The sequence below is a fragment of the Corvus kubaryi genome, unplaced genomic scaffold, assembly GCF_017639235.1.
Source record: "Corvus kubaryi isolate FWS band 111438036 unplaced genomic scaffold, C.kubaryi_AGA036_p1.0 37308, whole genome shotgun sequence".
Taxonomy (NCBI): domain Eukaryota; kingdom Metazoa; phylum Chordata; class Aves; order Passeriformes; family Corvidae; genus Corvus; species Corvus kubaryi.
In genome coordinates this window covers 7956531-7974386 of record NW_024581096.1, presented here as the reverse complement: position 1 = coordinate 7974386, position 17856 = coordinate 7956531, and the positions used below count along the sequence as shown (strand labels likewise).

General features: G+C 35.4%; 1 long non-coding RNA gene across 1 annotated transcript in view; it reads left to right on the top strand.

Annotated features, from left to right (window-relative positions):
• LOC121664812 overlaps positions 1-10412 on the top strand; it is a 52971-nt gene extending 42559 nt beyond the window's left edge. Inside the window, exons 4-6 of the long non-coding RNA XR_006016141.1 lie at positions 385-497; positions 1143-1308; positions 6189-10412. This is a non-coding gene — a long non-coding RNA (uncharacterized LOC121664812). The remainder of the gene's footprint in view (positions 1-384; positions 498-1142; positions 1309-6188) is intronic.
• The last annotated feature ends 7444 nt before the right edge of the window (positions 10413-17856 follow it).

Here is a 17856-nt window from a genome sequence, read left to right as displayed (position 1 = left end):
TTAGCCAAATTTGGAACAGTCTATATCAAGAAAAAAAAAGAAAACTCACAAAAAGTATGTACATGAAAAGTGGAGGAAAAAATTGCAAGAGTATCCAGCAGCCTTTACACTTTCTGTTATGTGTATTCTCTAGTTATAGAAAATGGAATTATGCTGGTTAAGATTCATTTAATAATACCATTCTCAGAATAGTTTCTGACAAACAACTGAATAAGAGTAAATTAAAGGGTAGGACTGTCTGTATTATTCAGGACTTTCTATTACATTTATGGTCCTTGCTGGTTTTTTCCAACCATTAGAATTAACACAGAAATACAGATGTGTCTAGGCAAATGAAATGATGTATAAAACAATCTCAAAAATGAAATACTCTGTCTCTTACAGTTTCTCTGAAGGCATCTGAAAAGAGCACTTATCTGAAATGTTTTTTAGCCATCCGAAATATCTTTTTATCAATGGAATTGCTCAAAAATTGGAAAACTGGCAAATCATTCTGTGTAAGTCTAGAGAGTTCATAATTTTTGCTTTATTTGATAACTTCTATAAAAATGTTGAATGCATGAATAGTTTAGTTTTTATCATGAATCAGTATTCCAACCTTCTTTTGAGGATTGTTGCACTTTTTATTTTCTTTGTCTTTTACTTCTACCTTCCTCCCTCTCTTTCTGTGTTTTTTGTTTCTTTAATGTGTTTTTCCACTTAGAAAATGAAAAGTCTTTGTTTCTTTGAAAGCTAAAAGGGTCAAAATAATGTGAAACCAAAAGTATAAAAAAGAACATTCAGTTTCTCTAAAGAATAGAAAAGCCCCAAAAATTTATAATTGGGCCAAACGTCTGTTTTTTAAATACATACTCATTTTTGTGTTCAATCTGAGGACATGATTTTTTTTAGACATTATTACATTTTTTGGTAAGGATTTTGACACCATGTCAGAATTGATAGCTAAAAGTATTAAAAAATGAAATTCCCTGGTAAATAATTTTAAATTTGCAATTTGTATCATATTGCTTACACACATGAATGTAAAGCTGACGACTGAAAATTGGAAATACCTTTGTGTAGATTAACTTGAAATTAACATTGACCATGTCTTAGAGGTCAAAACAGGCAGTTCTAAAAATTTATTCAATTTTCCTCTACAGATGTGAAGTGCAATGCAATCTTCCTGATGTACAGATGATAAAGTGCATAGAGCCAAGCACAGGTGGGTTTTACAGTTGGGAAAACCAGCAGGAAACCATCTCATGGACCCACATGCTGCCACTCTACAAGGCTCAGGCTGCTTGTGCTGTGCCACCTCTGCCCCGGGTACTGCAACAGGGGTGGGCTCGTGGCCACAGCTGTGCCTGTGGCAAGCTCCCCAGTGCTGTTCAAGGGATTTTAGGTTGATGTTGCCTTTTGGCATTACCTGTACAGCTGTCTAAAATCCCACAGCTTTGGAAGGGGAGCACATCATCTAGGATGGCTGTCTGCACCTATTCCCCACCTCCCTCTCCATCCTCTTCTGCAGCAGAGTGCTAACCCTTGTGGTGGTGTGGAGGAGCAGGTGGCAGCTATCTAATATCTTGCTATGAAGCCACATGGACACATTTTTCCTGCATGCAGACACCCGAGGGTTTTATGCCTTTAGCACAGGCCCATCTGCTGCTCTCTGCTGCACATGTTGTAGAGGATACTAGTGCTTAAAGAAAATGGGCAGTAAAACTGTGGCACACATACCTGGGACCAAAGCATCAGCTGACAAAGAGTTGGGGGTGCTGTGCTCTTTCTCAAAAGTTTCAGTGTCTGCCCCAGGTTATGAACATGGTTTTGAACTATGCTAGAATTGAAGGATTTAAAATTATTTCTTAATTCATATTTTGATTATTTTCTTAGAGATGTATTGTATATTCAAGTACTACGCTGTTCTCTCTGAGGCTTAAATTTTGGAACAAATTGAGATATAAACTCTGTATTTCTCTCCTTCTGCACATGACTAACCCAAAATAGACCTGTAACATAGAGGAGAAATCTGACAGGTGTGCTTCAAATGTGGTATTATATAGGAAAACTACATTTCAACTACTACATTATCATAGTATGTTACTTAGATCAGTTTAGGCCTAAATAATTCAAGACAGAAAACAAAGACCAGTATTTAAGTTAGTTTCTAATATTCTGGGTGATGATCTACCCTTGTGGAGTTAAACACTGATTTTAGCTAGCCTTGGACTGCTTTTCAGAAAACCACCTCCTTGTGAAGCCTTCATCTCCTCAATCATGTCCATGATCTCCTAAGAACAGATATGTGGGAAGAATCACACTCTGCCACTTGTGAAAAGACAAAACCTGCGTGTGTTTATACATGAACGTGAAAGTACCAAATCCAATACAATTTCAGCAAATACAAATGACATGTTCTACTTTCCTGACTTTTTTAATTACACTAAGCTGAGCAGATGATACTCCTCCAGAAGTTCTGAAGGTCACAGACTCACCCTTGATATCATTTATCATGTAGAAGAAAATGTGAAATAGGCAACCGTATATAAAGTATTAGATTTCCCAAAAGAGGAAACCTTTTCAATTGATCTGTTGCTAGGTCTTTAATTAAGAAGAACAAATCCACACCCCAAATCCTCCATATTGTTACACATATATATTATTATATCCCAGAAACCTAAATTCTCTAAACCCGGGGTTCCAACATTTTTCCATTTCTTTAATCTAGAAATTTGTTGCATTTGAGATGTTTTTTCTTTTTCTTTTTCTTTCTTTCTTTCTTTCTTTCTTTCTTTCTTTCTTTCTTTCTTTCTTTCTTTCTTTCTTTTTTCTTTCTTTCTTTCTTTCTTTCTTTCTTTCTTTCTTTCTTTCTTTCTTTCTTTTTTCTTTTTTCTTTCTTTCTTTCTTTCTTTCTTTCTTTCTTTCTTTCTTTCTCTTTCTTTCTTTCTTTCGTTCTTTCTTTCTTTCTTTCTTTCTCTTTCTCTCTTTCTCTCTTTCTCTCTTTTTTCTTTCTTCTCTCTCATTCTCATTCTCTCTTTCTCTCTCTTTCTCTTTCTCTTTCTCTTTCTCTTTCTCTTTCTCTTTCTCTTTCTCTCTCTTTCTTCTCTTTCTTTCTCTCTTTCTTTCTCTCTCATTCTTTTTCTCATTCTCTCATTCTCTCATTCTTTTTTTGTCTTTGTCTCTTTGTCTCTTCCTCTCTTACCCTCTTCCTCTCTTTCTCTCTTTCTTTCTCTTTTTCTCTGTTCCTCTCTCTTTCCCTCTCTCTTTCTTTCTTCTTCTTTTTTTTTTCATTGGAGGAATAATTGCAGTTCTTTTCAAATCTCCTAGGAAATTTTTCAGCTATGTAAAGTTATAACAAGATGTGACATCCAGTCCTAGCTAATCAGTGTTCAACACAGACCCACTATTGCAGTGCAGGGGGTGGCACTTTCAATTTGCCCGTGACACTGACCAGGTTTTTAAGGAACAGTGAGTGAAGGGAGAAAATAGCATAAAAATGCTTAAATTTTTATAGAAAAGGTATAACTTTGTAAGAAAGCACTATCATAAATTCAAAAAAAGTATATCTTAATGATACACTTAGAGTAAATCATTTGCCTTGAGAGACAGGAGGTCTCTGGTGACCTGTATGGCAGCCACAAGAGACTACCAGGCTAGCTACTTTCAGCTAAATGTACTCTCATATTAATATTTTAAAATGCCATAATGCCTCTCTGAAAACCTCAGAGGACAGATACATCAATTTGCGAGGTCTTCACTCCAGGAAATAGAAACAGGGATAATCTGCCATTAAAAGAAATAGTTCATTATGTCTGCTTCTTGGGAGCACATAAACTATGTCCCTCACATACTTATGTTGCAAATCCTCACTTTAATGTGAAGGGAAACACCATGCCCCAGAGCTTTATTGTCCCACTGTTTATTAGTACAAAAAGGTTTCTTGTGGTATGAAATCTTAAGCTTGTTGCAGTAATCAATCAGCTTCAAAGAGTCTCTTCCCTAAGCCAGAATCATTACAAATAAATCAATTAAACATAAAGTTTCTATTTTCAGGAGGATCACAATACAGAATACCAGAAATGCATCAGTGCGCCATAGTTAGAGAAAGGGATTTTACTAGGTTAAACTGTTTTTTCTTTCCAAATCCCCCCCCTTTTTGTTTTGTTTGTTATGTTTTGTTTTGTTTTGTTGCAAAGAAAAAGAGGTTTATTTTTTATTTCAGTTAAATCTAGAGTATTCCCCTCTTTATTGCCTATTTCAATATGAAAAATTTATATATTTATGAGAAAAATAAAAACTACTTAATTTATCTAGAGTTAGAAAGGAACGAGAAATTAATTTGCATTGTTTTGGCTATTAAGGACACAAAATCAGAAAGGGATGAAATTAAATTAAATATGTGAATAAAAAAATTCATGTTTTATTGATTTACCTGCTGGAGGAGGTACCAGATATTAGGACATATATGGAATTTTTTTCCTTGAGGATTTTTGGTTTATTGATGCTCAAATATGTTCCTGAGATTTCCCATGGCGAGAAAAAAAATCAGCAGTGACACCAATATTCACTCCTATTCTGTTCTGTTCTATTCTATTCTATTCTATTCTATTCTATTTACCAGTTTACTAATATTATCACCTTTCTTCAGTGTATAAACTGGCTACTCACTAAAATATTTTGATCAGCTGGATTTTAATTTTCTGGGACAGGGATGGGTGTGTGGCTCTTTAAAAACACATACATACAGGTTATGCTTATTTTCATCAACAACATGTCAAAGAAGGAGTCTTTTTTGTCTTGATATGGGAGGTGATGTTCTGATCCTGAGAAAAGTGATGATCTTAAGTTTCAAATTTCATGCAGTTTTATACTGACTGCTAATTGCAAAATACTTTTGATGTATATTCTGCATGTCAATGTTCTGAGGAAAAAAGGTGATTTTAAGTGAAATAGAGCTGCTGCTTCTGAGCTGCTTCTGCTGTGCAGGTTGGAAGCTATGCTGTAAAGGATTCAGAAAAAGACAGCAGAGAGAGGACAGTCTTTGATGGAGACACTCACCCACATAACTACAGCCAGTTGCTATTTCTGACACACAGGTATCTTGTGGATAAAGCAGATGCATGGTCATTTATGGCTGCTGGGCGTAGTCTTGTTTTTCTGTGTACACAACCTGAGATTTACTAGGTAGGGCCTCAGGTCTGATTTATAACAACTACTAGGGACTACAACAGAACTGTACTCGAAAAACTAAGCTGAAGGCTTGCTGAAGGCTTGCTTGAATCAGGTGTCTAAATAAATCGATCATTTTTGTTCGACTTGCAGTTTAGACTCTGTTTCAACAATTTTCTCCATGGACAAATTCAGAAAAAATATTTTGTTTTGGATCACCTCAAACAAAATTGTCATGTGTATTTACTGCACTGATGTCAAACATTTTGTTCCAATATACCAGGGAACTGTACTTCTTGTCTGAGCACCTAGTATTGAGGAAATTTCGACCTGAACTTAGAGTTCCTTGAAGAGTACAAAGAGTACATCTTCCACTGCAAAAAGCAGCTTTCTCCTGAAAAATGATGCATTATCAGCTCACAACTCTGCTGATACAACACAGAAAACAGCTCTTGACTTGATGGCAAAAGGGACAAACTGATTCAATTGCAGTATTCATTCATGGCCCTTAACACGGTTTCTGAGTTGTGAACAATAATCACCCTTACTTTCTAAAAGCAATTTTTAAGGCTACATAAATCTGAACAATTTTGTAGTGGTGTTTTCACTTGCTATAGGTAGAGCTCAGGATTTGCAGGTTTGTCAGTCAAACCATTCAGTTAATTCCTAATACTATGTAGAATGAATCAGTATTAGAGAAACAGTTCCTAAAGTTCTTAACTTTTTACCTTGTTTCCAAGCAAGGTAATCTCGAGACAAATTGCATTATGCCTGTAGTAAAATAAAAAGTCAGGTTTCCAATATCACCTGGATATTTGGCACAAACTGAGTTTGTGGCATTCTTACCTTTTTATCCCTCACAGACATATTCCAGAGAAACAGAGAAGCATGGATCCACTCCAAATAAATTCTAAGACTACATAGTCTTGCAGAAAGGGGGGACTGTTTAGATAGTGTAGCTATGATCTTGCAAATATTTTCAGTAAGAAAAAGATTCTGGATGGAAAGCAAAGAAATGTATTTCTTGTCTCCTTTAGTCCTGATGGAAACTCGTTGGAGAAAACCAGTGTGGTTCTAATGATGGAGCTCATCATCCCTGCAGAATTCAGTAACAAGAACTACAGCAGTAGAAATTGCTGTCCTTAGTCTGCTGGAAAGAAGATTTCCTAGAGCCAGGAAATCAGGTCTGAATGCATGAGTTTATATTCTCCAGTCGAATCCCCCACAGTGAATCATGTTCATGCCCTACCATCTTACATCTTAGAACAAGATCTCCAGAATGGCGGGGGAATTTCCATCCTTGAAAATTTTAAGTCTGGACTATAAAAAATCCTAAACATTCTGGTCTGAACTCAGTACTGACCATGTTTTAGGCTGCAGGTTGAACCAGATGCCCTCCCAAGGTCCATTCCAGACCAAAAGTTTTTGTTATTTTACAGCGCTAGCACCTGCTCTAAAAGAAAGACAAAGACACAGGAATTGTCAGAGAAGTGGAATTCCTGCCAGGATTTCTACTTTTTATAGTAGTGCTGTTTTGCTGATCCTGGCAAGACAGTGGATAAAAAATATCGCTATGAATAAAAAAATTGCTGTGAATTAACACAATCAATCAATCAATTAATTAATTAGTTCTAGAACGATGACGAGTAGAAACAAAGATGAGACAATATTTGTGCAAAACATATGTGCCATGTAAAGCGCAAGAAATATTCAATCTTCTTAGAGCTACCACAATTTATCAGTTTACCTAGTCATATATCCATGATTGCAATGCTTGTAAAATGGCAGCGCTGAAAATAGCTGGCCCCAGAGGGCTTTCAAGGTTAGTGATGCCAAAGAATTAATTTACACTGAGATATGAAATTAAGGTTTTGTTCCAAGGTGAAAGGAGAATAAAATAGCATAGTGGTAAATCTGTGTGAAAGGAGCCGGCATCACAGCAAAGCTATCTTCCTTTATGAAAAACAAAACGAGCTAAAACCGTTCAGTAATATCCACTAGTTCCTTGATACATAATACACTGTGCATATGGTGAAATGTCAAAGTGCTCTTCCAGACCCACAAAGGAAACAAAGGTACAGAAAAACCTCTTACTATAACACTAATACTTCCAGGGAGTTGGCACTAATTCTGTCACTCTATTCAAAGTATAAGCATTCAGCTACATTTTCCTTTGACTTACCAGATGGTCCTCATAAGAGAGAAATATACCTTTGAATTAATAGCATACTTGCTGTTTTTGCTTATTTCTCTAAGGTAAGGTTGCATCAGAACCTCTAATTGCTATAATACACCTGGTCTGATAATAAACAAAACAAGTTAGGGATAGAAAGAGAATAGACTTGTGGTCATGTTAGGAGGCTTGTTACGTGCTTTGTCTGAACGCTTGAAAGGCTTCCACAGATGTATCACCTTTGGAATGTTGGATCTTCTGACCCTACCACTATAAAAGATCCTCTTTATGCAGCTGAGTGATAATAGAGAGTTTTGTTAATGAACACAAGGTACCATTTTACTTTCAGGGCCATGTACTTTATTTATTTATAGGGAACTTATTTGCACATGTAGACTGTACTTAACTGTCACCTTGCTTAAGCTAAGAGTGTAGTATATCTACAAGCTGGGGACTTGTTTCCAGCAGTCTGAAGTACACCTTGTTAATCTATCTGTGAGCTAAAATCCGTATTTTGAAAATAAATGCCTACTTCTTCAAGATGATTTTGCCATGAAGAATTGCTGATTGATCTTCTGAGGACACACTGAGAACTACCCGGTAGAGGAATATTAATTTAGATGAATTCTAAGTGCAAATTTTTGCCTTCATTAATTGTCATGACAAGCCCACTATATTTGATGTTTTCAGATTTGTAATATATGGTTTTCTGATAGGTACACTTCCATAAAACAGAATTTAGTTCTGTATCATTGAATAGTACAGCATTAAAATAAATAACATTTCTGCTCCTTCAGGTCTTGCCTGTGAAGTGGTATCTCTCAAATTTTGCTACATATATTTTTCCACTTTTGATGATAAGGATTTTATATGAAAATCATTCATTATAGAAGAATCATCCATTGATTTCTGAAGTTTTTATATCAACCTTGATTGCATTATCAGAAAAATAAAACCTACTTTGCTTAGAGACAGTGGCGGGAAGAATTCACAAGGACTGTTACTATGACATCCTTCCTGTGACTCTTGTAGTTCAATCATGTACCCCAGTATATTACTGCATGCCAGAGAGCCATTAATTTCATCAATTGTATTTTCAAAATGTTTCTGCCTTTTGTTTATTAACTCTGGTACATGCTTTCCTGGTGCTTGGTCCATGCACCTCAAAGAAGCTCTCACTATCTTAGAGTGGATGACACACAGAGGAGCTAGGGCAGTTGTTATGGTGTCTCAGCATCTGAATTTGCTGCATTTAAGTCAAGGAATGCTTGCTGGTAACTGTTACTCTGTTAGTTTGAAGTCTGACTGGAAAAGCAAAACCTGAGCACATAAAATTATTTGTCATATGCAGAACATAATTTTCTAGAAAAGAACTAAGTGAAGGTAAAGGGATATTGTGTATAATATATACAAAGATTAGATCAGAAGGTGTCTTTTTCCATCAGCTTGCAAGTTTTTCATGGAACTGCTATTTTAACGAAGGATATTAGAAGACCATCCTAGCCAAAGATGCTCTTACAACCAAACTTTTTGCTTGGTTTTTAGGAGATCTATACCCATGTAGTCTTTCTTTCTGAATTTATCTTTAAATTTACTGTTTTATTTGGAGACTGGACTTTAATTAGCATAAGGCTTTCTCCTTCCTGCATTAATTTAAATGTTTCTCTTCCCAGCATACCCCTCCATGGCCCTTAAACAGTTAGTAAGTGACTCCCCATTTATACAGAGTGTATGACTTCCCACTATCTCTAGTATCAGTTTGACATTCTTAAGTCTAGAATGTGGCTGTAGTTATATGTATATACCCACTATAAACAACTGTGCAGTAAAACTAAGCATAATTCAAAATTTTAAACAGAATAATTTAATATAGTTTATGATTTGCTGCTGACTGAGACTCTACCTGTTAACAAATATTTTGGGATGACAACTGAAATGGCATGGTTGTTACCTAAATCATTTTTAAATAGCCGCCTTTATTCTGCTAGAATGTAAAGGTACCCTAAGGAGAAATATATCTGGACCCTGTTTTTTTAAACACAGTAATTGACTTAGGTTTTTTACTAACATGTTATTAATGCCTTCATACAGGCAAACTCTTCAGCTGCAGCCACCAAAGTACAGCAATTTGTTATCTGAGAAGTAAATTAGAAAGTTTGATTCTTTAGACATTATCTGGAGTAAATAGATGCACAACAGGAAAGACCACTGAGGGCCACATTGCTCTGAAACTATGTCCTTACGGAATAAACGGCACTTAGTGTCTGCAAATGTATCAACATCTGGTGCACAACATGAAGTGGAAGAGGTGGATCATTTGGCTCTGCATTGTGAACTGCCCTGGCAGCCCTTGGAAAAATAATAGAGATGTTACTAAAATGACTTGTGGCAAGGGGCCAAATGCTGATATTTTTCACACAGCTGGACCTACCACTTAACGCAATGAAGTTCGCATGAATTTCAGTACGGGGCATGAATCTATCTATTTATTATATATCCATTTTAATAAACTGTTTGACCTTGTACTTTCTAAGCTTTGAATAAAATCTATTTGATTCACTGCAAAGCTTGCTACAGACATCTTATGAAGTTTGGTATTATTCAATGCTGTCTTCATTTTGCTGCATATAATGGTCCTATTCTTCACCATTCATGAATTATGTAGGTCAGTACATACGCATGCCAGGAAAACCTTTCTAGCACCTCATACAATCATGTGTTTTGTATATGTAATGACATACGTTATTGTGATTCTCTCAGAAATATTTCAGGGAAATACTAGAATGTTGAAATGACTATTTTTGTTTGTCTCCATCTGTATTGTCAAGTGAATTAGTTCTCATGAATGCCACTGTGCAGAGATAGAGAAGGAATAAAATAAAAAATGGGGAAAGGTGTGAAACTAGATGCTTGGCCAAAAATAGCTTTGCTATTCATGAAACATACTGCTGTGTTATGGTTTGATTTTGCAGGTTTGTAAGTTTGTATACTCAAGGCTAAGAATTATTGTTCATTGTAAAGATATAAATGCAAAAGTTATTAGAAATCTTCCTGTGCAATGATTAACTAAATAAAGGAGATTAGCTAACACTCTGCCCTCATCATGTGTACCCTGATCTTTTCCCAAATCTCTATCATGGTTCATAAGCATTGCTGCTGGTAGTCTAGTTCAGATTAAGATTCGAGCATTTCTGGGTTCTGGGATGTTAAAACATTGCTACCAGTGAGAATGAGGCAAAGCTGGGGAACAGTTACTTTCAAAGCTAGAAAAGATTTTTGGATCATAATTGCTACTTGTCCATGCTTCCAAATTTCAAATTTTGTTTAATTTTGATTATTCACTTCATAACACATAAGCACTGAGAAACTGCCTAACTACTGGTCTTTTAATTGTCTCTGACACGCATGTCTATCAGGTGAATTAATGGAAGGGACAGGTTAGTCTTTTTTTGCTAATTTTTATACCAGTTAGGGAATGAAAGACAAAATTTCATGGCTAGAGACAGGGACAGGTGTTCATTTCTTTAATTTTTTTAATGTGTGTTCAAAGACATAAGGAATCTTCAGAAGCTGCTTCGGACCCAAAGGTTTTTAGAGGCATTTCTGGAAGCAACATAACAAACTTACAATGAGGTAGAAAAAAAGCTTTTATTTTTAATTCAGGGTTTACATAACACAGTTGATGCATTCTTGTCTGAAACAAGTCTAAAACAGCATTGAGCATATATGCTAATATATTTTTTAAACATTTATTTTGACAAACATTTTAGTTTTTATTGTGAAGAGTTTTTCAAAGTTTTGAAACACTACAAATCTCTGCTTTAGGAACAAAGCTCTGAAACAAACCAGTGATATATTTACACACAACAAAATGTGTGGGCAGGGGTTGCTGGAGCACTGTTTCGCTGTTTAATCTGACAGTGCTAAATATGGAAACCATAAGTACTCAAGTTCATCCTTGTTAGCATGGTTCACACAGAAAGATTTCCTGGCTGATTGTGGCCACCAGAACACACTTTCTGATGCTATTATCAGCTATCAGTCATTATCAGCTTTCAAGTCATTAAGTACAGTTAAATAGAGACACAGACTATCATCTAAATCCACAGTCCAGAGAAGTTTGGAAATTCCATTTTTTACCAATCATTGTAACAAAGAAGTAGATCACCCTTTCACTCTATTCCATTAAAATCGCTCTTGATACCTACTAAAAAGGTGCTGACCAGATGAGACAAACACAGGAGGCAGAAGGAGAAGAAAAGCACATTCACTTTCTTGTTCTAAACCTAGAGGGTTCATCTGCCTCCCTACTCTTCTGTCTTCTTACCTGTATAAAAGAAGTGGCTTTAGACATAAAGCCATATTGACACTTTAGCGTGCCATAAATTGAGTCTCTCCTGAGGGGAGAGAATTTGCTGAAAGTCCTTGCAAGGCGCTTAAAAGACAAAACGAGACATCTTCTGTAGTTTCAATGCTTCTAGATAGCTGTTTATTAAGTCATCTGAGAAACTGAGCCACTAGCGTGACCCAGGTACAGCATGGAGGGAGGGAAAGGAGGATTGAGAGCAAGAGAGACTAATTATCAAGATTTACACAGCCTTTTAAAGACATTTTAACCAATAGTTACTAAAAAACCTACATTATTTTCACTTTCCTGCCAATTATTCAGTAACACAACTAGGAACTGCGGAATTTTCTATCCAATCAATCCAAACTACTGTTACTGAAAAATATGGAGTGGTAGAAGAAGGAGAAGAAGGTTTAGAGAACAACAACAACCCTCCATTTTGGTATTTTTTACTCTTATCTATATACTATAAAGAGAAGCCTAAAACCTCTAAATTTTTCACCCTGTGACAATCTTACATAGTAGTCTATAACCTAATTCACACCACTGTATTTTCTAGCTGTTGTCTGACTGTTGGCAATTTTTTCCAAGGTTTAAAGCTATACCAGTGGTGTCCAGGGGGGTAAAAACCCTTAAGAACAGGCAGAGAAATAATCTTGGCACTCTGGGTTCCTACACCATATATACAATGTGAAAAGCTCAGACTCTGAACCTTATAGTTTGTTTAGATATACAGATCAATCATTTTATATGCAATACACATTTATATGCAATGCACATTTTTACTCATTTTTGTTTGAGTGATAACAATATTCAAATATTTATGATCTAGTTTTTTTGGATAGAGAATCTTCCAGTGTGGTATTTAAGGCATCCTATGACATGTGCTCATTCTGTTGACCACTAAATAGTTTTTTCTAAGTTTCAAACACTCAGGAAGGTTCACCACATCTTTCAATGTCTGTAACCATTATTTTATAAGTCAAAGTGGTTTTATTTGGTTTTGGTATATAATTTAATTAAGAGGGGCCAACCAGGAATCCAATACTGGTCATTAGCCACTTTCACATGAGGCTGTAAAGCCACGGGATACAACATCCAGCCTCTGTCAGGATTTAATCAGAGACTTCTCTCTCCTTCTGTCTTTTAAACTTGAAGATTTCAGAAAATCACTGTTGGAATCTCTTTCTTCATGCTTTCGTACCTGTCATATTCCATCAAGATCACATATAAAGGCAGCTGTGCACTACTGAAAATCAAAGCAGTATCGAGACTGTGGTGAGGACTGCCAGTTTCTTAGAAAAGCCAGACTAATTTGTCTATGCATGAAAAAGATAGTAAGTGCATCTAGTTATTTTATGATTTCACAGCTAAAGCTCTGTGTATCTGTAAATAAACAAAGATGGACACTTGTTTTGGCAAATATGTTTATACTTAGACCACGGAAAGAAGGAATATTCTATGAAAAAACCACAGTTGTTTAGCAAAAATGAAACCTCTTAAAAGATCATATGACCGTTTAGTGTAGTTTATTGTTTGTAAAATGTGCTGACTGTAAGAACATCTTAGATACTCAGATCAGGTCCTAACTATTATGAAATTTGTTCTGAAGCAACTAATAATAATAAAAAGCAGCTCTAGGTTTTTACATATGACACAACTGAAATAGAGGTAAAGAGTGTTTACATTAAATTTAATCATCAAAGACAATTAAGAAAATTTATTTCACAAAATAACATTGGAAAAAGAAACATCTAACATTTACTTTGTCATCTCTAATGGTCCAGCCCGTGTGATTTTCTGTCTTTTGAACCAAGTGGTGTTTCAGTTTAGACGGATATAAGTTATTTTTAAAAGTAAAGTATGGGATTTTATTAGAAATTTGCCTGAGTCCCGTTAGTTTCTTCCCTATGAATCCTTGACATTTTATAGTTCTACAATTAGCCTTTTCCCAAAGGCATTCTTTCATATGGTGATGATAAACTGTTTTTAGTTCTGGAAACAAAGTAATACTAGTCTAGTAACAACAAGAAAAATGGGGTTGTTTCTAGAAATACTCCATATTTTGGTTTACTTCTCTATAGAATTTCACCTTGATATTTGACCCTGTTTTCTTGTGTCATTTTTAATGAAGTAACACCTTATTGCTTCATTTCTTTTACAGTTATATAAGCAATTGTTCAGTATAATAAGAAATTATGCTTCAGCTGAATAAAAATTTTTTGGCTCATTCCTACTATCACAGCAAACAAGGATAATTGCTCCTTTTTCATTCTCCAGCCGTCAGCTGAGCTTGCCTCTCACAGTTTCTTTTTTTCAGCATTCTGACATTACGAGTCTATCTTTAATCCTCTCTCTGAGGCAGACTGGATCCTCTTTCCTCAAAGGAGGGATCAACAAAGGAAAAGGCCTCTGAGTTCCTTTTAGCAGGAGTTTTTACTGCCTACTTGCAAGGCCTCGTTTTTCAAGTGATGTACCTTTCTTCTTTTTATTTTCTTTCTTTCTCTCTCCTCTTTCTGCGTGTGTGACTTGTTTTTACCTTCCTCAACCAGTTGCAAGGGAGCAGCCCTGTAAAAAAGGAGACTTCTGCAATAGTGCCCAGAGTATATCACTGAGTGAAAATTATTAGCCTCTGACATACTGGAGGTCAGTCCAAATGATCTATTAGTCCCCTTGGACTTCAGCTTTGTAGGACTATTATTTTAACACAAATAATGAATAAAACTCAATCATTATCTTTCATATTTTTCTTGGTGGGGGATGGTAGGGTGAGATGTGTTATTCAGTTGATTCATTTAGAGAAGGCCTAGAGAACAGATTCAAGAAAAAATTGTTGGTTATTTGGATCTCTATCCATAGCTACAGTAGAACAAGAAGGATTTATTTGTATGGTAATCACTTGAAAATTGCATAGATAAAGAAAACTGTACATTGGACTTTATTAGCAGGAGTGTAGCTAGAAGAATGAAGGCAGGTGTTGCTCTGTGTTCACCATCAGTGAAACCATTCCTGGAATAATGAGCCCACTTTTGGGACTACTGGCTCAAGGAGTGTTCTGAAGAATGGGAAGAATCTAGCAGAGAGCAGAAAATGTGTCTAAAGACCTTTAGGGGGAGGGATTTAGGCCGCTGGGCTTGGTAGTCTGGTGAAGAGAAGACTGAGGGGACAGCTACTAGCATTTTACTGTTACCCAAAAGGTTCCCAGTGAGAGAAACAAGCTCTTCTTCTAGAGGAAAATAGTAAAAAGAATGGGCAATGGTGGATTTTTCACTAAGAAATTTACATGGGAAAATAAAGAGGTCTCTTTCTGGAAGTTTTTTTGAAATTCAGATGGAGAAAATCACGGTAGTCATACTCCACGCAGGAGTCAGGATCTCTAGAGATTCTTTTCAGGTAAAGTTTTTGTGTCTCCATGGCAATTGCTTTGCTAATATTTGGAAATCCATTAGGCTGCTTAAACCACTCTACATCTCCATAAACAGTGGAGTGAAGTATCAGGCAGTAATATAGTACTGCTCTAAACCGGGGATGTGCATCCATGAAAGTATCAGTTTTTGTAGGAAAGTGTACAAATGTATATGTAACAGTCCACTTAACTCCCTGGTAAATCTGCCTCCAAAGTTTTAGTATGTTAAGGAAAATGAATACCAAGACTTTGAAAAATTATCTTTGCTTCTTCAGCAATTCAGAAGCATGGTGTTGCTGCATACAATATTTATGTTAGAGAATTGATTTCTCATATAGAAATGTTTTCAGATTACAAGCTAATTTATACCACAAATGAACCATAATTTACTTAGATCATTTGGATGATTCAAAAAATTCAAAGCATTTTTTCTTTTTTTCATTAATACAAGCTCAGCTTTTGGTCCTCAGTCTCTTGAATTTACATATGTGAGACATTCTCAAAGAATAAGACAGAATCATTCATATTTGTAAGCATGTATATGATCAGGTCTTAATGGATATGGATAGGTAGGCACAAGAGAGGATATAAAATTTTAGCTTTTATAAAGTCAACCAACCTTTTACCATGATTTGGCACACAAAGGATACTACGCAAAACAACAGCAAATAGAAAAATGTGACAACGTATAGTAAGATTTCTACGTCAAAACAACATTGAAACATTCAAATGAGCTATTTATGGTGTCAATGAAAGAACTGTAATGCTACTAAATCATACTACTTCTCTTTGCCTTACTTAATTGTTTGTGTGCTTTAAAGGAACACAACTTTCTCAATATATAGTACTGCCTTGGAACAATTTCTACTACTGCTCCTTTATTGGTCAAGTATGTGTAAGACACATCTGCATATTTTTAAAATGCTGTTTAAATCTGTGAAATTCTAGCTGTGATAACTCGTGTTATCTTCTGAAAACCATAGGGTAACAAGAAACAGGTTTTTTGAAATACGTGCTGTGTAAGAAGCTTGGTTTTATTTTGAATCATGAATCACAGCCTCCAGGAAGAATCTCAAGAAACAACCAGAGTGAAATGACAGATGTGAAAATGTTACTGTAACTTAAGACAAAAAAATATTTCTCCATCAGTCTTTGTATCAGACTGAATATTCTGATGCATAATATTCCATTTTATGTTCTATTTTCATAAGTACAAAAGCAGTTCTAAACTTTTTAAACTACTATTTGGCAGAGTTAAACATAATAAAGAAGTCTGTGATGCTTTCAAACAGTACCCACAGTCAAGAAAGGTCTGTCAGAAACTTGGTCCTTGATTTTACATATTACTCCAGTATTCTTGAAGTAATATTGCAGTATTAATTTCTTATTTTAAAGGTAATTAAAATCCAGGATCATCATTATGATGTAGTCTGACAATATTAGATAAAGAATATTCTCTTGAGGTTTTGAAGGAGTTAAGAAAGGAAATCCTAATTGATACTTCTACTGAATGCTTCAGTCATGCTGCTTTGTCTGTATTAGCAAGATACGGGGTCAATCAATTTGTAATGGTTAATGTTTTACCAAATGTATTACAATCTTTTCACCTCATGAGCAGGAATTCAAATCAGCTACAGAAACTGAAGACTACAAATCCCAACTTCATCAAAAATGGAAATTTGTCTCTTTCAAATAAAGGTATGATTGTTTTCGTGTGCTTGCTATAAACAGGTGAGAAGCAGAAAAAAAAAAAATTCATTTTATGGTAGTCTTGCTAACAGCATTTGACTAATTGCATTCTGCCTGTCTTTCTCCAGCAGTTTCAGATGAATTTGCTTGTCCATATCATGTAGCTTAAATTCCAGTGACTTCCCCAGACAATTCTTCTTTCCTCTTTCCTCACCTTGTTCAGACACACACAAAGGCAAAAAGCTGAGAGAATAAATGGTCTTGTACCCTGTTCTGAAGGTCAACAGATACAGGATTTGTAAGCCCAGTTGAGAAAAAATTCTGAAGTCAAGAGCTCTGGTAAAGTGTGCAACAGCACTTTAAATTGAACTTTGACTCTATTTTAACGTATATAGAATGGATTCTGTTAAACTACACTTTTCTGGAAGAGAATGGTTTTTTTCTCATAAGCAGCAGTATTAAGAGCCTTTATGTTGCATCCTTTTTTTTTTAAGCACTGCTGTCAGAACCTCTTCAAACCAAAACCCAAATGTTTTAAAAGGCTGTGACTTGCAGGTGTTACCATTTGGACATTTTAAGAAGTAGTTCAAAAACCTATGGATACTTAAGATATGTCGAATTCGACTGCATTTCTGAATTTTTTTTCCTTTCCATCTTCAGCTCTTTGTGGTTTTTCTTTGTGTCAATAAAAATATATGTTTTGTGTGATTACATTTTGGAATCAGAGAGTTAGAATTTAACTGTGATATGTAAGAGCAGTTCTTGAAAGTAGCTCTTCACTGACTTAGAGGAAGTTTCTAGGCTGCTTGGGTTTCTAATATCGCAGCTAATTAAGTTAAGCATTTGTAAGTGATAATATCAGGAGAGATGGAAAGAAGAGCACAAGCTTATTCCATATACTAAATAAAAATAAATTTCAGTTTATAAGAGGAAAAATTAAAATTATTTCCATTTTTGTCTTAAAAATACATAATATTTTTATTTTCAGGCACTGGATTTTGACCAAAAACCCCTTGGCTTGCTTTTTTAATTAACCATGGAAATGGTATTAAGAGGATGGAAATAAGTCTACTGATATATATGCTTTTA